The 24,274-nt window shown below is 35.0% G+C and overlaps 1 protein-coding gene and 2 long non-coding RNA genes across 3 annotated transcripts in view; 2 read left to right on the top strand and 1 right to left on the bottom strand.

Annotated features, from left to right (window-relative positions):
- LOC149773334 (mannosyl-oligosaccharide 1,2-alpha-mannosidase IA-like) overlaps positions 1-24,274 on the top strand; it is an 80,882-nt gene that overhangs the window by 17,565 nt on the left and 39,043 nt on the right. The window lies entirely within an intron of this gene.
- LOC149773335 (uncharacterized) lies at positions 9,238-13,365 on the bottom strand. The gene is made up of 2 exons (XR_016417378.1): positions 13,248-13,365; positions 9,238-11,904 (listed from the first exon to the last, which is right to left on the bottom strand). It is a non-coding gene; the product is annotated as an uncharacterized LOC149773335 (long non-coding RNA).
- LOC149773336 (uncharacterized) lies at positions 12,761-17,075 on the top strand. Its single transcript, XR_016417379.1, has 3 exons — positions 12,761-14,005; positions 14,662-14,758; positions 15,615-17,075. It is a non-coding gene; the product is annotated as an uncharacterized LOC149773336 (long non-coding RNA).

Raw genomic sequence — 24,274 nt, forward strand, 5'->3', positions numbered from 1 at the left:
TGACTGGCGAGTATCATGTGATGGCGGTTTGTTCAAAAACAGTGGAGCAAGACAGCTGAGAAAAAGTCTAATTGTTCTCATTTCCAAAACAAGGTGATGAAGAAACACATACGAATTGAACAGCCAATACATAATGAACACAATAACGTAGAAGCAAGAAGCAGAAATATCTTGAAAACGGCACTAAAAAATGGAACAGCTGCTTCAAGCCGGTTAAGAGATAGCAGCCATTTTGTTTCCCCAAAACTTTGCAACATTTGATCATGGAGAATTTCCAGCATGTTTTCAAGAAAATAAATGGAGATAAGATGCTAGAAAATGATTTTGTTGTTTATTGAATAGACAGGACATGTTTTCCAGCCTGTCTATCAAAACAAAGGCTGAACATTTTCAACATTACAAGTGGACAGGATGGATATTTTCCATGTAAGCCAGGAGGTTGGATATGTCCATGAATTTTTAATACATGTAAAAGCTGTACAGATGTTTAGCTGGCATTTCTTGGCATTATGACATTATAATGTTCACTTTTATTATCTTATACTTGTATATATTTTTCTACATTGATAATGTTTGGCATCACAGTCTCACATACATGTATATAGTTCATTGTAGACATTTTTAGACCTTATAGTTCTAATAGAGATGATGAGGGGGGGTAGTAGTTGATTATAATCTTTTATGACTGATAAAAATTATCAGTCCCATGTACAGCAGAATATTATTAAATACAATATGCTTTTAAGAAGAAACCTCTTTTTTATGCAGTCCACCTGCTTAGCAATAATGCTTGCTATGTAACTCAAAATAAAGTGATCTCTGCATTTTGACATCTTTAATGTTACTTTTTATCTAGTTGGTGTATAATAGCTCTAGGAAGTCTGTGAGAGAATGGATGTGCTTGTGATTTGTGTCTCTTATTAAATTTAATCATGACAAAACAAGTATTCTTACAGTTATGATAATTGCAATAACTGTTTAAAATAAAATATTAGAAGTCAACAAAATGCATATGACACCTGTGGAAATATTTAGCTTGTGTGACAAGTTACATGACTTTCTAGACCAGGAGAGTGGTTGGGGATGAGTGAACATTTTAATAATTAGACAGTTTTGTTGGGAGTTTTGGGGGCAGATATGTGTTTTACCATTGATTTTCAACATATTATTCGCTATATCATGCCAAGGAAATGAGAGCTAAGTACCGTTCCCGAGGACACAAAAAGGCAGCCAGCCTAGGCTGGCTGGTGTTGTTGTTTTTGTTGTAGGGTTTAACGCCATTTTTCAGCACACGAAAGGCTATACATGGCGGCCAGTATTAATGGTGGAGGAAGAACCCGGGAAAACCCCAGAAAGAACCACCGACCCATGAGAAGCTACTGGCAAGCTTTCTCACATACCCACATTAGCCGAATCCTAGACTCGAACCCACGCAGACAGAGGTGAGATGGCAGTGATCCGTAACGGAGAGCGCTCTAGACAACTCGGCCACTCGGGTTCCCGCCTAGGCTGGCTGGGCAGATATTGAACTTAATACCATTGGATTATGAGTCTGATGTTCTACCACCTAGGCTTTAATAGCAGATTCCTGATAAAGAAGCATACATTATGCTATTTTAGGGTTGGTGTTTGTATTGTTGTGATTGCATAAGTAAAATGATCTGATGGAACATGGTTATAATGTACAGAATTAAATCAAGTATTTGCATCATGAATGTAGTCATTTTATAAACCACTCATGCACATGTATGTCAGTTAAAATAAACAATATGATGATAATACTTGAACAACTGTCTTTGTTTTTCATTTGTACATTCATTTCTTCCTTCTTACTTTTTAAAAAATTTTGTTTGACTCCTATCATGCCTGTGTCTCTTCCTCCAGGGTTATCACTGTTTTGTCCTTGACTAGCACTTGTTTCAGCTGCACCTGCAGTTTCATCAGACTATGGGTCCAGGGTTCATGTTTCAGCTGGACCTGCAGTATCATCAGGATACAGTTCGAGGATTCATGGTTCAGCTGCACCTGCAGTTTCATCAGACCATGGGTCCAGGATTCATGTTTCAGCTGGACCTGCAGTTTCATCAGACTATGGGTCCAGGATTCATGTTTCAGAATCCTGCAGAGAGCTTAGAGTAATCAGATCTATTTAAGTTTGTTGTGCAGGGGCTGTTCTAGAACTGAATAGCTGAGGAGAGGTAGATGAGATTTGATAAAGAAATAAAGCTTTGGATTGAAAATATGATGCATGATTTTCACACATTAGGTGCTCTTCTGTATGATTATTTAGCAATTAGCATGAATTCTTACAATCCCTGTCTTACAATAGACAGTCCTTGCAGATTGTGTGCATGTGTATTGTTTGTACTCTTTTGCTTATTCACCTTTCAGGATAAAATCTTGACATTTTTTATTGTTATTTCTTGAAAATGATTCAGTTAATGAGATTGTTCCATATTATTCTGATTTGTTATATTACATCACCTCCCATATTATCATATAAGGTAATAAAAAGAGGTATGTGGTACAACACAGACTTACTTTGAACTGAGTACATATGGTAGCTTAACAGCTCATTTCACCTGGTGTTTTGTTCTTCTTATCATGACTCGTCATAATATGATTTTACATAAAATGTACCCTTCATATAGTTTAGCAATTTACATTATAAACATTTTCCTTACATAGTTTAGCAATTTACATTATAAACATCTTCCTTATATAGTTTAGCAATTTACATTATAAACATCTTCCTTATATAGTTCGTTATAAATATCTTCATTATATAGTTTAGCAATTTACATTATAAACATCTTCATTATATAGTTCGTTATAAATATCTGCATTATATAGTTTAGCAATTTACATTATAAACATCTTCATTATATAGTTTAATTAGCAATTTACATTATAAACATAACTTATATAGTTTAGCAATTTACATTATAAACATCTTCATTATATAGTTCGTTATAAATATCTTCATTATATAGTTTAGCAATTTACATTATAAACATCTTCATTATATAGTTTAATTAGCAATTTACTTTATAAACATCTTCCTTATATAGTTTAATTAGCAATTTACATTATAAACATCTTCCTTATATAGTTTAGCAATTTACATTATAAACATCTTCGTTATACAGTTTAGCAATTTATATTATAAACATTTTCATTATACAGTTTAGCAATTTACATTATAAACATCTTCCTTATATAGTTGAGCAATTTACATTATAAACATCTTCCTTATATAGTTTAGCAATTTACATTATAAACATCTTCCTTATATAGTTCAGCAATTTATATTATAGACATCTTCCTTATATAGTTTAGCAGTTTACATCATAAACATCTTCGTTATATAGTTTGGCAATTTACATTATAAACATCTTCATTATATGATGTCTGTGTGTCAGTATGTTTTTATGAACCAAATCAAACTTCATTAATTCCCAGTTCATTTTAATTTCATTCACATTGGAAAGCTTTATAAAACATACAATATTTTGAATGCATATAAGTGAGGGTATGTAATAAATACATAAATGCATACATGTCTTGTTACAACTTGGGGGAGAAAAAAAAACTTGTTTGACTTGACTTATGAATATGTCTGTGCTTGATGGCATCATATCTCTTTGCTATATTAGTCTTGTTTTTTTCTACTTATTAGGAAGAAAACATGTACATTCTAATGATCCTGAAGTATTGTTAATGAAACTGTTGGTTTCTTTTAATGAGTTGGGGAAACTGTCCTTCTTGTGTTACTACATTAATCTATTGTCAAATGCAGTATGTATTATGATATTCCGGCAGTCATGCAGATATCGATACAGTATATCAATACATGTTTACTGTCACAGAAAATGTGATGCTGATATGTATTGATAAATAGTTATACTTGTTAATTAGTATTATGTTTTAGAAAGTGTATCAGCATTGATAACCTTTAAGGGATGGTTGTTAGAACTATTTATGCAATGACAAGTTCTGTATCTCCTATTTTTATAGCCTGATGCTGCCAATATATGTAAAATAAATATAGTTCAAACCAACCAACTACATGTAAGTTAATATTGCCACACAGTCTGCTTCAAGATCAGTGTCACAGCAGAGGAAAATATAAAATAATCAGTAACCTCTATCCATGCACAAGAAAATTTTGAATCAATGAAAATATATGTGTGAAGTTTTAGCTTCTTCCATATCTTGACATGTCTTGTATATTCAGAGTTATACCACCTGACTCGAGGTTGGAGTCCCATATAGACATTGTCTTGTATATTCAGAGTTATACCACCTGACTTTATGTTAAAGTCCCACCATGAGAGAGACATTGTCTTGTATGTTCAGATTATACCACCTGGCTCGAGGTTTAAGTCCCACCATGAGATAGACAATGGCATAAATTTCCTCATCCAGGCTGTCATTTTTTTACCTCCTTAAACATTTTGATGAAACTTGACTCGGTTCCACACCTAATGATAAAGTAGTCAGGTCACCTTGCTGAAAGGACAGTGTCATTAGTATGGTAAAGGTCACGAAGCTGATGTATCATTTACTGTTTGCATTTCTTTTGATAAATATATTGGGCTGACCCCATCACTTATTACAGGAAAAATATGGTATTAACATGAATGATTAAAATGATAATTATATGCTATTTTATTTTAAAGAGCCTAACTGGTACATTCAGTTGTTTACTTTGGATTTATTGTGGGGGTAATGGATCTGAAGAGGTTTTATGAAGGTATTCAAAATGAGTGGTAGATAACCAGTAGTAAGTGTATCAAAGAATAAAGTTTTGATCTTAACCAATTAAGTTAATATTTTTAATACAGGAGCTGTTTTTTTTTTAAGTTGATTTTGAGAGGTATTTGTAGCACCAACTTTTCAACCACATGTCTATGTACAGTATTGCAATTGCATTTTAAACTTGCATCTTCATGTACTTAGAATTGAGTATTTCCATGCAAAATCATGCCCTGTATATTGCAGTGGTTAGGTACACTACACACATATTACACTCTTATCTGCAGGACCTCAGCAGTCAATGCATTATCAAGTGAAATCACACAGACAGTATTATCACTCCCTGTAAGCAGATCCATCGGTATGTCCCAATTCTGACTGAACTCTGACTTCCTTCAGATAATAAATCCAAAATTATGCTTCCTTCTTCTTAGATATGTATAAAAGCACTTAAAATGTGGTGAGCCATGGTAGCTTAGTTGGTAGTGCATCAGACTTGTAATCCAGTTGTCTCTGGTTTGATACCTACTCAGGTCAATAGCCTTGTTTTGCCCTTGGCTTTAGCCTCTTCCATATCTTGACATTACCTTGCATATCCAGAGTTATACCACCTGCCTCAAAACTCGAGTCCCACCATGAGATAGACATTTTAAAATGGCCACCATGGTATGAGACTCTTAACCAGCTCCTGAAACGTTCAGAAATACAGCTGTACAGAAGAAAATATACTAGTTCTAAGTGCCACCAGCAACTAATTTAAGCAGTGCAAAAAGTGTCAGGGTAACTTAGTAAACTCAGTCTGTGGATATAAGTACAGATTTGCATGTTTGCATATTCAAACAAAAGAACAGTAAAACAAATATGGCCACTTCTTCACTGTCTCTGTGGATCTACTCATATTTCAAATCAGATTCATCAGATTCATTTTCAGGATTTACCCAAAATGATCTCTTAAATGATACAAAGAATATAGACACACTCAATACTGAAGAGAAATATTCACTTGAAATAGATTCAACCTACCAAGATTGTGTAACACCAAAATCCAACATGGCTGACTCCTCCTCTTCAGTTCCAAGCTTTCTTAAAATCCAACATAATATGCAGAGTATAACAATCACAGCTGACTCTAACAAAATTCCAACAATCAAGAAATTCTTGGATAAGAATCTACACTTCCAGCAGGGATACTCGCACAATGGACTGATCTATATATAAATCCATGGATACAGATTCTGCCACAGTAACTCTATACATAACAACTAGTAAAATTCATGTACAAGGGCTAGGTTACACAGAATGGGTAAATTATTTTATCAACACTTGTCAGCAAATGGTAGACAACACCAGACTGAAATCAATTACCTCTCAGCCAAGGGCTTCAGCACCCATCCCTGAAGCCCACAGATCTCCAGATCCAGTCAACAGTAACACAGCTTTACATGAAATAAGCCAGATTGCTATCAATGTGGAGGAAACTCCAGGACCCCAGTTTATGATAGGTGCAACAAATTCCTTTGAGTTCCATGGAACCCATAACCAGTATTGTACCTCCATACAGTGCTTAGTAGTGATAGGTATTCTCCAGGCCCAAGTAGAAAGGTTAGAACAGGAACTCTCTACACTAAAATCAAAGAGTCTACAGTGTTCAAATGGATAAACCAGGTGCCAGAAAACCCAGACAACACAATACACAAACATGTCAAAGGACCAGAAAGCATGTCAGGGCACTCAGACCATACCAAAACCAGCTATTAGAAAAAAATCATTATACACACAAACAGATGCAACCACATCAATTAAACAAGATGAGTCTCTTTTCTACAGGTATTAGATGGGCAGAGCCAAAAATTAGCTAAAGCACATGCTGTAAACACTGACCTCATGTGTCTCACTCAACATCAAATCCAGGTACTGAAGAAACTGTTCTAAAGACAACCTCCAATCACCCACAGCAAGAAGCTAAATTAAATACAAATACTAAATACAGCAGTCACCAAACTCTCAGTCAGTCTAGTCATGGAAAACAAGAAGTTCAAGCAATGCATCTGAACCCCCCACTTGTCAAAATCAACAACATAGTTAAAGACAGATCTCTTCTCATAGGATCATCAATAATCAAAGGAGTAAGAACAAGAGGGTTATATAAAACTGACATAAAAACTCATAGAGGTGCAACTATTAACACTATTACAGAAAAAATATTGGAAATGGATATGTCACCATATCATACTGTAATTCTTCTCATTGGTGGCAATAATTACAGTAATGGCCAATCTTTGAAGGGCATTGAGGATGATTATGAAAGTTTGTTGTATGCCATCAGGTCCAAAAACGCAGAGTGTAAAATAATCATCTCAGGTCTACCGCCAAGAAGGGATGCACTTCTGACTCAACTAAATGACACCCTAAGTATGTTGTGTGAAAATTTCCAAATACTCTTTGTTCCGCAATACTGGACCTTCTTCAAAGACAATCGAGTGAACCAACAATTATACCAGCGAGACCAAATCCACTTGTCCAACAGAGGTACTGGCATGCTCCTTAGGAATATAGACCAGTACATAAGACTTATAAAAGGGGTTAGGCATGAGTCAGACAACTGCTTGTATTGTGGAGAGCATGGTCATGTAACACAGTGGTGTCTGCATGGAAAACAGATTCGTTGCCATCTTTGTAGCGAACTAGGACGTAAGCAAAAGTTGTGCACATACCAGCAGGTAAAAGGCTATGATGTACAGGCCTATGCAACACATATCCAGCAACAAAATGCATTAGAATATGTGTATACTTTTCAATGTAATAATTATAATTATATAAACAGGTTTCAGGCACTATCTGATTTGTGTACAAAGTGCAACTTGTTAACATGTAAACAACTATGTGATACTGGTCAAGTTACTTCTCCCTCTGAGGCCCCCCCCAAGTGTCTAATATGTCAATGTCTTCTTGTATGTATGTAAATCAGTCTCATATTGAACATTCTCAAATATCCACTACATGTGGTCATGGTACAACAGATGGATCTTGTATGTTATCTTCTTCATATGTTTATGTAAATAATCAAGGCAATGTAAAGAAATCTGTCAAGTCTAAAAACAATACATTGCATACTGCCTTGTCTGAAGATCAATCCTCTCATCAAAATTGTCATGTATTTGGCCTCCTCAAAAGAGGTCTGCAAGTAATCAACCTAAACATTCAACACATCCTCCCTAAACTAAATGAGATAAAGTTAATATTACAGCAGACTAGATCAGTCAGTATTCTAGGTCTATGTGAAACCTTTCTTTCTGATGATACTGATGATTTGGCTCTCCAAATACAGGGGTTCAACTTTGAAAGAAAAGATAGGGAATCCATGGGGGGTGGGGGTATTCTTCTCTGTGTAGACAGTTCCATTAGTTATAACAGACGTGTTGATCTAGAGACTATTGGGGTAGAGAGTAACTGGATCGAAGTAACCCTTGCCCAATCAAAGCCAATACTCTTATGTTCGGTTTACAGGCCACCTAGTTCCACAGCTGATTAGATTGATATATTTGAGGTTCAAATTCAAAAAGCATTACTAAAGGAAGATTTAGAAATTATCATATTAGGTGATTGTAACATTGACTACATGAAAACTCCACCATGAACATGGATAAGTAGCTTTGAAACTTACAACTTTACTCAATTAATTAACACCCCAACTAGAGTAATGGATAAAAGTGCTACTATGATTGATCATGCCTATACTAATAAACCTGAAAACATAAGTGAAATTAAGGTGCCAGTGTATGCATTGAGTGACCACTACCCAGTCTGTATAACTAGACATGTTCTGAAATCATCTAAAAACGGCCAACACATTGAAATACAATACAGGGACTTCAAAAACAGTTTGATGAGGAAATGTTCTTAAATGATTTAGTTTGCAAACCCTTCCAGTCAGTCTGCACTATAGCTGATGTCAACACTGCCTTGGACAAATGGTATCAGATGTTCAATGCAGCCTTAGACAAGCATGCCCCAATTAAAACAAAAAGGGTTAAACACCAAATTACACCCAAGTGGATTACCCCTGAGATCAATGAGGCTAGGCACCTAAGAGATAATTTCCACAAGAAAAAAGACATGAAAAGCTATAGAAAGTGGAGAAATAAAACTAAGCACCTGATAGATAAGGCAAAAGAGAACTACTATAAACAGGCTATTTATGAAAGTAAGAGTACCAAAACATTGTGGAAGCATCTAAAAAAGCTGAACCCACGCAAGAGCAGTTGTCTTCCCCCTAGACTTAAGCAAAATGATGATATAGCAACATCTGTACAAGACATTATGGAAATGTTCAACAATTTCTTCATAAGGATCTCCAGTAAGTGTATTTAGAACCAGACTAACATCCCAATTGAACTTGATGCTCTTCTATTATTTATAAGAGCTAAAATTCCTGATGATAATTTTTCAATAGTTAATGTTAGTGAAGCTGATGTTTTTGATATGCTAATTAAGGTTAATATTAATAAATCCTCTGGATTGGATGGTATTGGTCCACGAATTCTTAAAATTGCTGCACCAGTAATAACAAAGTCACTAACGCATATCATAAATTTAAGTATAATGAGTGGTAATTTTCCAGAAACACTGAAATGTGCAACGGTTACACCTATCTTTAAGAAAAGAGAAAAGGAGGATCCAGGAAATTACAGACCAATATCAATTCTACCTGTATTGTCAAAACTATTTGAAAAGCATGTAGCCATTCAGGTCTATAAATTTTTCGAAACATACTCTCTGTTTCATAAAGCTCAATCAGGATTTAGAAAGTACCACTCATGCCAAACAGAACTTACCAAATTAATTGATATTTGGCGAAGGAAATGGATAATGGACATATGACTGGGATTGTTTTCCTTGACTTCAAGAAAGCCTTTGATCCTGTTGATCATGAAATTCTGCTGCAAAAGTTGAACTGTTAAAGGTTTGACAATCCTTCTTTAAACTGGTTTAGATCATACCTAAACCAAAGGTCTCAACAAGTAAGCATTGGCAATATTAGCTCTCAAACTCGCACTATTTATTCAGGAGTCCCTCAAGGCTCAGTTTTTGGCCCTCTCCTCTTCCTTATCTATATCGATTATCTACCATTAAATAATGAGTCCACAAACACAGATTTGTTTGCAGATGATGAAACCTTGTATACATCTAGTTCTGATACTGAAGTTATCCAAATGAAATTAAACTCAGACCTTATTAGAGTCCAAAACTGGGCACAACAAAATAGGATGGTAATTAACGAAGGTAAAACAAAATGTATGATTTTGGGGACATCACAAAAGCTACACAAGTCAGGAACCCAAAACTATCTCTTGCAATAAATAATCATCCATTAGAAAATGTCAAACGTGAAAGGCTTGTAGGTGTGTCTGTAGATAATAATTTATTATGGAATGACCATATTGATAAGCTTTTGTAAAACACTGTCATCCAAAATTGCCCTTCTCAGCAGAATCAAGAAATATTTACCTGTGGAAACTCGCAATCTATACTACAAATCATATATTCTTCCAACAATAGATTATTGTTCTAATGTATGGGGAAACTGTGCTAAATCTGAGCTTGACAGGATTTATAAACTTCAGAAACGAGCAGCACATGTAATTTTAGATGCATCTGTTGATCATCCCTCAAAAGCATTATTTACAGAACTCAAATGGTTCACAATATATGACAGGATAGATTTTCACAAGGCAGTTCTTTTATATAAATGTCTACATGGAACTGCACCAGAGTATCTTCAAGACTTATTCAGGCCTTTTTCAACACAATACCAGTTGAGATCAATATCACATGGAAACCTTCTAATACCAAAACCAAGAACAGAACAATTTAGAAAGAGTTTTCAATACTCTGGTACAGTTCTGTGGAATAAGATTCCACTACATGTAAAATCTGCTGAAAATATTAGAGTATTTAAGAAAAGATATCATCAGCATGTCCCGGCTGTAGAATGTCCATCATATTCCAGCCTCTGTCCAGGGTAGGCTGGAAAACCCTGAACAATTCTTGCATGGAAAACGCTGGACAATTCTAGCATGGAAAACGCTGGAGTATTTGGACTATTATTCCAGCCTATGTCCAGGGTAGGCTGGAAAACCCTGGACAATTCTAGCATGGAAAACGCTGGACAATTCTAGCATGGAAAACGCTGGAGTATTTGGACTAATATTCCAGCCTCTGTCCAGGGTAGGCTGGAAAACCCTGGACAATTCTAGCATGGAAAACGCTGGACAATTCTAGCATGGAAAACGCTGGAGTATTTGGACTAATATTCCAGCCTCTGTCCAGGGTGGGCTGGAAAACGCTGGAAAATTCTAGCATGGAAAACGCTAGAGTATTTGGACTATATTCCAGGCTATGTCTAGGGTAGGCTGGAAAACCCTGGACAATTCAAGCATGGAAAATGATGGAAAACCCTGGACAATTCTAGCATGGAAAATGCTGGAGCATTTGGACTAATATTCCAGTCTTTATCCAGGGTAGGCTGGAAAACCCTGGACAACACTAAAATTTAGCTGAAAATTGTTGAAATATTTTATGAAAACGAGATTTTTAACAGTGATGCAACTTTTATTTGATGATAATTTCAAGAAGAACATGATCCAAATTACCCCAACCAACTCCTTGTATTGACTGTGATGTTTAGTAACTTTTAAACAAGGAAACAAAAATTAAAAACTATACTTGTCACTGGTAGCTTAGTAGGTTGTGCACTAGTATTCAGTAGACAACATGGCTTAAGTTGTCATAAATGTCGCTACACTTCTACTGGTATGTCATAAAATCCAGATTACTGGCTCCTTAACATCATCCGAGTTTAAAAAAATATGTTCTCTTACTCTAGTTATTGTTTGAATTTATTCTGAAGCAATCTTAACAACAAAATAACAGAAATTCACGTTAATTTCTATCTCAGTTTTAATAAAAAAAATTTAAATTTTTTTTTTACATGTGTTGTTTCCTAGTTCTTTCACCACATTTCTTATTTTTCTGTTGTCACCACTGGAGTCTGTGGAAGTGATGGTACTCTTGATGGCTTAACCAAATCGCAAAGCTTCTGCCTCACCATCACCTCCCCAATGTTATACTTCTCCTTGATGATTTCTGAAATACAAATCATTGTATATTAATGAATAGAATCAAGCAAGATTTCAAATTTATTTCAATCCCATATATATATATATATATATATATATATATATATATATAGAATGAGAGAGAGAGAGAGATAGAGAGGGGAGTGAGAGAATGAGAGTTATGCCTGAAACATTTCATGCAATTACAGTACTTTTACAATCCCTGAGGTTGGTAATTGTAATGAGGCACTTGGCTTGATGACTAACTTAATAGGCTTAAAAACCTGTGGTTTCCATCACAAATTGAACTGGCTACCTAACTGCTCCTGTGGCCTAAGTCTAAGTAGTTAGAGCACCTGCTACGGGTGTGAGAGGTCACAGGTTTGAACCCTTAACCAAGTCATACCAAAGACTTGTTAAAAAAATTGTACTATTAGCTGCCTCACCTGGTGCTCAGCATTAACCCTTTACCTCATGCAAGCGTCTTTTGACGCCTCTACTCCATTCACGTGTATGAACTAAACATCTGAATCAAGCACACACAAACTGGCTACCATATACATGCAGTTGTGATTATACCATTTAAACTGAAAGTAGATTTACATTGTCCATTTGAATATTGCCTGTCTACACTATAATGTTTCAAGTAGTAGTTGTGCATATGTTTAAATTTCACAATAATGTTCCAGCCTTAGTTCATAAAAAAAATTTGTTACAATTTGGCATATATTTTGTCATAGGTTAACAAAGTTTAAAACACATGGTTAATAATTTAAAATATACCATAAATTATTTGAATTCTAGACTGGTCTTGGAGAGGTGGCCTTGTGTGTACTCATTATTGGCTCTTGCCCCAGTTCAATTGGAAAAGAGATCTACCGGTATATTTCCGAGTCACAGTCTAAAATTAATTAAAACAAATATAACTTATTGCTACAAATAGCACATTGTCTGGAAAATAATAACGAAAATGTAAAAAATACAAAAACCAGTCAGATCGTTAATAATATTATGGGTGAATAAACTTTAAAGTGAAATTTACAATTTGGAAATGTATATTCGCAAGGCCGGCATGTACCAACTTTTTGAAAGACAGCCATGAGATGACTGGTCATTGTGCATTAGGATAAGAAAAAAATTTTGCCAATTATGTAAACAAAGCTTAAAACATAACACATACCTTTCAATATCCTTACAAGTTTGACGTTTAATTTATCAGTCTTCAAACAGCATAAAAAAAAAGAAATTGTTCCATAGGATATATTTCTTAATAGCTTTCCGTAAATTTACGTCACGCGAAGTCTTTCGCAGCTAAGATACTTGGCGGCCGTGCAAATAATTTTGCTACATTTGGACTGAGTAATGACTTACCTGCAATTTTCGCAATAATACACTCATTGTATCCCTTGAATCCACGATAAACCGCCATCACTTTCTCTCCTGTGCGATATTCCTTCATTTCTTTTCGTGGCGAGTGTACATCAGCCATACAGATTATGCCTCCCTGAACGATGATTCACCCATATAACCAGAGATATTTCTGGTTCAGTGGTCATCTTAAAATCCTGGGATATTTTATATTGTACAATTTCAATGACAACTCCAATCGAAAATTGCGCCCAAATTCTAGACTGGTTATCCAAAGTGTTTTACGGTGCCAAATTTGGAACCAAAATTTACAGAAACGTTTTTTTTTCTTCTTTTTTTTTCTCTTTTTTCAGAAAATTTGGTTTTTACGCATGAAATCGAAATATGCCGGCTTTTTCAATGTAGTAATTGGTTAAAAAAAATAAGTTCATAATTTTATATCCCATCATAGTCAGCTTCATCTGCCATCATCATACGGAACAACCTCGGCTATTTCTGCCTGACAAAAACGTGACTCCGATACATGAAGGCGAATACTTGACAGAAAAATCAGACATTTTGTTCTCTTTTGATTTATGATTTATCTAAAGAGTTAATATGTATACATCGGATACCAACGCCGTGATCTGGATATGTTGGGGAATGATCGGTTTACAGTAAAGTGGTTTTAAAAGACAAAGTTTACGACCAAGAGGCAATATCGTGTCGAGGTGTGGACAAAAATGGAAAGACAACACAAATTGAACACCCAAATATTATAGGTGAGTATGAAATAAACGGAGTCTCAACTTTATCTCGTTTGCCCAAGAATAACTTACTATATGATTAACCGCCCAACACTATATATGTATGACTGGTAATTAAATTGTAAGCAAGTATTTCAATAAATGTGAAAAGATAATACAAGGTCAAAAACAAGTTTCCTCTTGCACCAGTTTTAAAATTAGAGTAGGTATTTTTGTTTTTCAATATATATATATATATATATATATATATATATATATATATATATATATATATATAACTTTCAAAGCAAACTAATTTGTGCAATTTTATTTTAACAGCCATAACCTTGTAATTATCAGTCTTGGAAATGTTAACTCCAGTGATACATGTAAGCCCAAACAGGGACTGCTCTGGTATTATGATAAAGTTGTGAATTTCTTGAGTATTTGTAGATCTAGTCAAAAAAGGTCTTTAGGTTATTGCTAAATTTTCAGACTGCTACATATATAAGTAAAATCATAAGTAACTTAAGTCCTGGAAAAAGAAATTTTGAAAAATTTCACATTAATCTTAGCAAGATTAAAATTTACACAAGTTTTACCATGAAGATGATTTTCGAACGATATGTTAATGTTTTAATCAGTCTGACTGTACAGTCTGTAAACGTTTTAATGCTGTTTGTGTATTACAGGTACTTGCGTTCAGGACAAAATATATAAGCAGTTTGAAGTTAATTCCACAAAGTCCATTCCTAAAAGCACCATGTACTGGAGGAAGAGAAAACAATGGTAATTCCAGGAGTAATAGAGAGTTTTTTTACATTTTAAATAATGTCTGCAGCTGTCTCCCACAACATTGTTTATTTGTGTTAAGATAAGCATTATTCTTTATACATTTGTTCTTACCTAGTACATTCACAGCTTAACATGGCTCATATCTTAAACACAGTTTCATTACCATATCAATAATTTAAGGAATAAACAAATTTCACTATACAACACTAAGTGGAATTTTCAGAGTTAAACAAACTCTGAGTATATGGTGAAATCATTCAGTATGTACAGACAGAATATTCAATGTGAGTGTTTGAACAGAACATTCACTCTGTATGGGTTATCCAACACACCATACACAATATATGCACAGTGTACACCATATTCAACCAAATCAGCCAGTTACAGAAATTCCAGGAAATATCTGATCAGTATTGATTCTTGCAGAACAAGATCTAATAATTTATTGTTATGCATTGTCATACTTCAGTTTTTAATTATTTAAAATGTTAAATATAATTTTTACTTTCATTTTTCTTATAATGCCCTAAAACGTTATGAAATTTGAGTTGTTTTTCTGAAAACATCAAATAAATTTATGAAGTGTATGTTGTATCACATGTACTTTGTATGATTGAGTATATTATTGTGTATCAATTACTTGTCATTTACATGCATTCATTGTGTATCATGTTTGCATTACCCATGTTTAAATGATGCATGCATTAACATTGGATTTGTCGAACTAAACTACTGTAACTGTAATATTAACTGTACATATTCAATTCCCACAACAAAACAATAATGTTTGAATGTTAAGATTTTAATATGAATTATACATGTTCACTAAAATTTGTATTTCTCATTACAGTGTTGTTGATCTAGGTGAATCCAGTTCTGTTGGTCTTGGAGATTATGAAATTGGTGACTGTACATAATATTAACTCTTCAAATATAATGAGAATATCAACAGATGAACCAGTTAGATATGGTGACAGTGACATGAGTTTTTCATCTGACTCAGAAGAAAGTATAGAGTTTTAATCAAGTTCAGACGATGAACAGTATCATCAGGTGAATGAAGCAACTCAGTCTTACCCATCCGATGTCACAGATCCCCCACTTTATGTCATAGCCCCATAACAAGATATATATTGTAGTGAAATCATAAAGTCTGAACATGTTATTGTCCTTGGGGCTTTGCCAACAAGATATAATTTGTCAGATGCTAAATACGTGACTTTTTGGACTTAATTCAGTTGCATCTTCCTTCAGCAAACACAGGATTGACAATTGTCAAAGATTTGAAGGAAAAATGTGAATTCGGTAAGGAGTATCTCAAATACAACTTTTATTGTGAGATCTGCAAAAAATTGTACTCCGATAAAGAAGAAATGTTTGAAACTGGGGGTTGTACAGGTGTACATAACTAATAATTATGAGCAAACATCTCTTAGGAATGAAGTTGGCTCTGACAAGAAAAGAAGACTTCCTTTCGTCATCAAAAATAGGATCAAGTGTCTTCAAGAACCTATTATTGTTGTTGAAATTGGAAATGCCATTTATGGTACTGTTCTCCCCAATCATCATGAAAAGGACTATAATGGCTCTCACCATTGCACAGCAGAATCTCATACACTGTAGTGTCAAGCTCATATGGTGAACAGATTTGGACATATTTATGATTTTATATGCACCAGATATTTTCTGGTCAGGATTTAACTAATTTTTCAGGATATCTTTTCATACATGTATAGTTTGTGTTACACCAACATTTTTGTATAGTGATGTTCTTTTGATAATGAACATTTAATTACATATGTGGTACATACAATAAATGATGTACTACTTCAACACTTGTGGTTTGTCTTTTTAAAGCAGGGGTCAAGTGTGTGTACATAACTAATAATTATGAGCAAACATCTCTTAGGAATGAAGTTGGCTCTGACAAGAAAGAAGACTTCCTTTCGTCATCAAAAATAGGTTCAAGTGTCTTCAAGAACCTATTATTGTTGTTGAAATTGGAAATGCCATTTATGGTACTGTTCTCCCCAATCATCATGAAAAGGACTATAATGGCTCTCACCATTGCACAGCAGAATCTCATACTTATACACTGTAGTGTCAAGCTCATATGGTGAACAGATTTGGACATATTTATGATTTTATATGCACCAGATATTTTCTGGTCAGGATTTAACTAATTTTTCAGGATATCTTTTCATACATGTATAGTTTGTGTTACACCAACATTTTTGTATAGTGATGTTCTTTTGATAATGAACATTTAATTACATATGTGGTACATACAATAAATGATGTACTACTTCAACACTTGTGGTTTGTCTTTTTAAAGCAGGGGTCAAGTGTGTGTGTGTGTATGGTTTAGTTTGTTTATTTGACTTGTGTCCTCTATTTCTCAGTATATATTTATCATAGGTTTGAAATAATAGTTTAGTTTCAAGTTCAAAAATATGTTACAGCGCAGTTTAGTAATGATTGTTCTTTCTTTAGGTAATTAAAAATAATTCTTAGTACCAATCTTGAAAATTGACTAAGTCCTTTTCCAGGGTTTTCCGTGCTGAAATTTATCCAAAAAATTCTAAGTCTAAACTGTCCATGCTTTTCCAGGGTTTTCCATGCTGAAATTTATCCAAAAACTTCTAAGTCTAAACTGTCCATGCTTTTCCAGGGTTTTCCATGCTGAAAAAAATTCAGAGTCCAAAATGTCCATCATTTTCCAGGGTTTTCCATGCTGAAAAAAATCGAAGTCCAAAATGTCCATCGTTTTCCAGGGTTTTCCATGCTGAAAAATTTCAAAGTCCAAAATGTCCAGCATTTTCCAGGCATGTCCAGCATTTTCCATGCACAATGTCCAGGGTTTCCATGCTAAATTCTGCAGAATATTTCATTTTTCCATCGTTTTCCAGGGTTTTCCATGTTTTTCCATCATATTCCATCCTTTTCCAGAGTATACGATGGAAAAAGTACAGCCTGGGTATGTGTTTCTAATAGATAATGGAATTTAGTGTTTTAATACTAAACATGTTAAAATAAACAGTAATTATTGCCATCTTCATATAATGTGCATTGTTATACTCTCCTTAAGAGGGCCTCTAGGGAGAATAGTCCTTGACTAATGAGTCACCCTCTATAAATAAAGCATTATTAATATTAATATTATTATTATTATTTTTATTGTTATTATTATTATTATTGTCTTGCATATCCACATTTACACCATATGACTCAAGGCTGAAGTCCCACCATGAGACAGACATTGTCTGGCATATCCACAGTTACACCATATGATTCAAGGCTAAAGTCCCACCATGAGATAGACATTGTCTGGCATATCCACAGTTACACCATATGACTCAAGGCTTAAGTCCCACCATGAGATAGACAGTGGCATACATTTCCTTATCTAGGCTGTCATTATATTAACCTCTTCAAATATTGTGATGAAACTTGACTCAGTTCACTTATAATACAGTAGTCAAGTACCTTGATTAAAGGTCAATCTCATTAGTACGGAAAAGGTCACAAGCTGATTTATAATTTACTGTTTTCAGTTCTCTTGATAAATATATTGGGCTGACCCCTTCACATATCATAGGAAAAATATGGTATTAACATGAATGAGAAAACTAATAATTATATGGTACTTTACTTTAGAAAGCCTGATATTTTCTCAACTGTCATTATCACTGAGATTCATAAAAAAAATTATCTTCATCCTCAGGTGAACACTGAGTTTAAAATTGCAGATCTTGCCCCAGTTCACTAAGCATATCAGATGTGTATTGTTGGACAGAAAGTCTTTAAAATCTATATGAAGTATATTTTACAGTACTCTTTCAGTATAACACTGTTCTTGGGAGCCATGGAGTATACTGCCTTATACCACCATACAGGATGTATGTAATTATATTACCACTTAATGAAATTGGATCTGAGACCATACTTTAAATCATGAACCATGAGGTAATGAAGGACTTTCATAGTGAGTGCTGTACATACATTATAATAGGGTCATACAGAATTATGGATAAAATGAAGTAAAATGTGAATGTCCTGAGAGGGATTAATTAATAAGGTTTACTTTTCTGTACATGCAGGAATTTTTTTAATTTTCCTCAATATATGATTTCCTGGAGTTTGGTTTTAAAACTTAAAAGCTAAGTTGGGGGGTAAGATCTTTTTCTGGTATCTCCACCACTGACAAAATCTTGCAGTTTTAAAAGAGGTATCAGTAATGTGCAACATAATGTAAACTGTTAACTAAAGGAGATAACTTAAAAAAATATTGTAAACCAAGCTTGATTAAAAAGTTAGCCAGTTTTGACACAGATTGAACATTAGTAAATCTTAGCATTTTTCAGAGTAAACAATTCTAAATAATCAAGCCACTCACTTATCCTGTAGTGCAGGGGTTGGCAAGAGGTTTTATGAAGGTATTCAAAATGAGTGGTAGATAACCAATAGTTAGTGTATCAAAGAATAAAGTTTTGATCTTAACCCATTAAGTTAATATTGTTAATACAGGAGCTGGGGGGTTTTAAGTTAATTTTGAAAGGTTTTTGTAGTGCGGACTTATTAACCACATGCCTGTGTACTGTACTGCAATTGAATTTTAAATTTGCATCTACTTTGTATTGAGAAATTTCATTCAAAATCATGCCATGTATATTGCAGTGGTTAGGTACACTATACACATATTACACTCTTATCTGCAGGACCTCAGCAGTCAATGCATTATCAAGTCAAATCATACAGACAATAGTATCACTTGCTGTCAGTAGAGCCTGCATGTCCCAATTCTGACTTCCTTCAAGTCACAAGCTCAAAATTTGGCTTCCTGCTTCTTAGATGTGAATAAAGACACTTAAGATGTGGGGAACCATGGTAGCTCTATTGATAGAGCATCAGACTTGTAATCCAGATGTCTCTGGTTTGATACCTACTCAGGTCAATAGCCTTGTTTTGCCCTTGGCTTTAGCCTCTTCCAGGTTTGATACTCAGCCAGAACAACCCACTGGTCAGCTGGTTTTGTTTTATTCTTCGGAAAGGCACTTAGCTTGCATTTCCTGGGCATTATATGGCAAATCATGTGTTAAACTGCTGTTACAGTCAACATAAGAAACATAAAATATGTTTCACATCTCTAAAGCAGCTTACAAATAGTTGACACTGGCTTTACTTTCTTACATTTTGGCAAAAATTTAGCAATATTATCACAGATAATGTCATTTACCCAATATTGTATTGTATACGTTTTCCCAACTAAATATTTTGGCAAAAGCTGAGCTTGTTGCAGATTTCATTTTAGTTAGTCCAACTGCAAACAACATAGAACATGATCTGCCCTTGCATAATGCACTGGAACATCAATGTCTGTGTTGTTGTACTGAATATGAGACCCAGATCTGCTAGTGCATTATGAGATGACAGATCTGAGTCTGTACAATTTACAGCTGGACTTAACTGGCAATTTTAGATTATGGCGAATCACATGCCAGCAGATAAAGTCGTTGTACTGGTGTAGTTAAAGTATTAATATTCCTTGGTGGTAAAAAAGCACTGTCCTTATATTTAACTATTGCAGAATTTTCTGATGACTAGATCACATTTTGAATATTTCTGTTGCCAATATTTAGGAAATAAACTACAAAGGTCTACCACTGTTGGTCAGGGAATCATTTAGCTCTTTGTGTTTGGTGTTTTAGCTTTTCTTAAAGAGAGAAAAACATTATTTGACGGCTTTTTGAATTCTTCAGATGTTCATTTTGTATGGGTATTCTGATATACAATAGTTATTTTCTTTGATACCATTTACAAAGTATTGAGTAACTTATTGCACCCAGAAATGTTGAATTTGACTCCTGGAGTCTTGTTGGAGAAGTGAACTGGAATAGGGGACTTGTTAATAGAAATTTGTGGGTGCATATTAAGCACATGCAATGCAAGCAACTCACATGCTGCTCACTCACCATAGAAAAAAAACATGTCTATGAACATTTGACATCACTGTGCTGATTATGTAACAACTGAAAATACTAAATGCACACAAACAATAACAGTAACAAACACTTGTTTACAGTAGTGCCACACCGTTATCATGTAAAGTAAACCAAAACAGTACTTTATTTGTTTATTTTTTTAAAAGACCAAAATTAAGGTAATTTGAAATGTAAATGATCCATAATTAAGGAGTCATTTGTTTATTATCTTCATTCTTTTCAATCAATAATTATTCACATTTAAGTCATTTTCAGTTTTGGTCATATTTTATTGTTTTTTAAAAAAAAGGAAATGTCCTCAAAAGTTAGCAGAACTCCTGTGCCAAGAGACTGTTTGAAAATAAAATAAAAATCTTAAATCATAAACCTGTCTACAGAATGTCTCTATGGAATGTGTAAATAGTGTTCTTTGAAAGTATCATTATTACATACAGATGAAAGTCAATTACCCATTAAAATATTCGGCTGGGAGGGTTATTTAGGCCCCAGAAATTGTCCCTTTTGCAGTCAAACATTTTATTCTATGGTCAATCTACCCCAATATCTAGATGCATTTTTTAAAATTGTGTCATATCTCAGTGATAGTGATTTACTTCAGAAGAATATGTATATAACTTTAGAGTAAAATACATATCCCACACATTGTCCCATCTGCCCTCCCAAATATGAGTGACATATCCCCATGCTTTGCCCCTTATGCCCTGCCAAATATGTGATGTATCCCCATGCTTTACCCCTTCTGCCCTGCCAAATATGTGTGACATATCCCCATGCTTTGCCCTTGCCTTTCTGCCCCGCAAATTTGTGTGACATCCCCACACTTTGCCTGCCCCTTCTCTGCCAAATATATGACATATCCCTAAGCTTTGCTCCTTCTGCCCTGCCAGATGTGTGTGCTATATCCCCATGCTTTGACTCTTATGGTCTGATAATATGTGATATATCCCCATAATTTGACCCTTCTGCTCTGCCAAATATGTTTGATATATCCCGATGCTTTGCCCCTTCTGTCTTGCCAAATAAGTGTGACGTATCCTGACGCTTTGCCCCTTCTGCCTTGCCAAATATGTATGATATATCCCTACGCTTTGGCCCTTCTGTACTGATATATGTGATATATCCCCACACTTTGACCCTTCTGCTCTGCCAAATATGTGTGACATATCCCCATGCTTTGCCCATTATGCCCTGCCAGATATGTGTGACATATCCCCATCCTTTGCCCCTCACTTTCTGCCCTGCCAAATATGTGTGATATATCCCCATGCTTTGCCCCTTCTCCCCTGCCAAATATGTGTGATATATCCCCATGTTTTGCCCCTTCTGTCCTGCAAAATATGTGTGACATATCCCCATGCTTTGCCTGTTCTGCCCTGATAATATGTGATATATCCCCACACTTTGCCGCTTCTGCCCTGCCAAATATGTCTCAGCCTTGGAGGTTAAGAATAGACCATGGTGCATTTGTAATGTATAGAATGGTCATAGGGTGAGAATCTTCATTGCATCTAAGTTATGACCCAGGGGCTGTTTCCCTAGGGTAAGGATTGGTCACAGGACTAATATCATTTGTATGTGTAATTTAGTCATTTCGTGCTCAGTAAGTGTAGTGGTTTTATGGTTGTTATTTCATTAGTTTCCAAGTTATTGACCATGAACTAAGTTCCTGGTGGTTATGGATAGGCTGCCATAACTAATGCCAGTTGCATTTTTAATATAAAATTTTTACCCATTATGTGTGTCATGCTTAAATGGTGGAAATCTCAATGCTTTCTATGTTTTGACCAAGGACCAGAGTCTCGGGAGTTCAGTTTGACCCAGTTGCATATATAAATTTGTCTTTTTACACCCAGCATGTTTATTACCAAATGTAGTTATAGGCTGGGGATATCAATAGTTTACAAGTTTTAACCTCTAGGGAACACAGTTATATACCACAATGACATAATCACTCAGACCTCAGCTTATGTCTTTATCTTTATTTTTTTACATGTATTTCTTCCTTGGGTTGCCTAAACTATTATTCAACATTATCTTGGCATGATTGAGTGGATGTGTTGTTAGACTCTATACATGCATACATACTCAGTCATTAACAATATTGGTTGCATGATATTCCTTATGCACACATACTAACACATCTGGGAAGACAGGATAACATAATCACATCCTTTTTCAAAATAATGGTATTTGCATATGATTTGGATTTTTAGTGTAGCTTTAACAACTTTTCAGTCATATCACTACGATGTGTGCTGTGTGGCGGTTCTATTATAAAATGATGTCTAGCACTGGGGCATCATGCTGCAGACATGTAGCATGATGTCCCACCCAGTCACATTATCCTGACACTAGGCCAACCAGTCCTAACACTAACCCCTTAATACTGAGTACCTATCAAGGTAGCTGTTAGTACCATTTTTACAAGCCAGGGTCCAAGCCTGCGACCTCCTGCATCCAAGACAGATGCTGTAACCACTACGCCCAAAATAATGGTGCGAGTATTTGCTTACGTATGATACACATTCATTGTTCTGTTAACATCAGTATGCATGGGCTTAGACGAGGGTCTAAACAGTTGCTTATATTTGACTTCAAGTGAATGGCAAAGACCCTGATCTTCCAATTAATGCATTATATGACAGAAAATCTGGGTCAACTGTATTCACAATTAGAGGACTGTCCTACTTTGGTAATATTTCCAATGGGAATTGTTTTGATGGGACAATAGTTTGCAGTACATTTTATTCATGTAATAGCTTTAGGACAACCAGTTGAAACAGACTGGCTGCATATTGCTGATGACCAATATATACTGATATCATCAGAAGATGACTAGAAAAATGGGACATATTGCTTACATTCTACCAGGTAGACAGATATGGAATTCTGACAAAGGTCAAATCTGACAGGTCTTTTTGGCAGGGAATTATTTTGTTGTTGGAATCAGTGGAATGTGGATTCAAGTCTGCGTAGACCAGCTCTTTCTGGCTGCCATGGTATATGTCACAGAAAGGCAATTTATGCAATGCAGTATAGTCTAAAGCATGGCAGTTATACTACCATCAATCATGATCAGTCATTTAACCCTTCCTGCAGCAGGACCAAAGTCAGTTTGATGCTGTTCTTTAATGGGGCCTCAAGTGGCTGAGTGGTCTAAAGCGCTTTCTGTTACGGATCACTGCCATCTCATCTCTGTCTGCATGGGTTCGAGTCTAGGATTCAGCCAGTGTGGTTATGTGAGAAAGCTTGCCAGTATCTTCTCGTGGGTTGGTGGTTCTTCCCGGGGTTTTCCCTGGTTCTTCCTCCACCATTAATACTGGCCGCCATACATAGCCTATTGTGTGCTGAAAAATGGCATTAAACCCCACAACAAACCCTACAATAACAACAACTGTTCTTTAAGGAGTAGAGGCAAGATTTTATTTTTCCAAGAAGGATGGGTGTTAAACTTCCAAGTAGATATTAACAAAGTGACCACAGTATTCAAACTACCACAAAGCAACAG

The sequence above is a fragment of the Sinohyriopsis cumingii genome, unplaced genomic scaffold, assembly GCF_028554795.1.
Source record: "Sinohyriopsis cumingii isolate HCF-2022 unplaced genomic scaffold, ASM2855479v2 utg000663l, whole genome shotgun sequence".
Classification (NCBI taxonomy): domain Eukaryota; kingdom Metazoa; phylum Mollusca; class Bivalvia; order Unionida; family Unionidae; genus Sinohyriopsis; species Sinohyriopsis cumingii.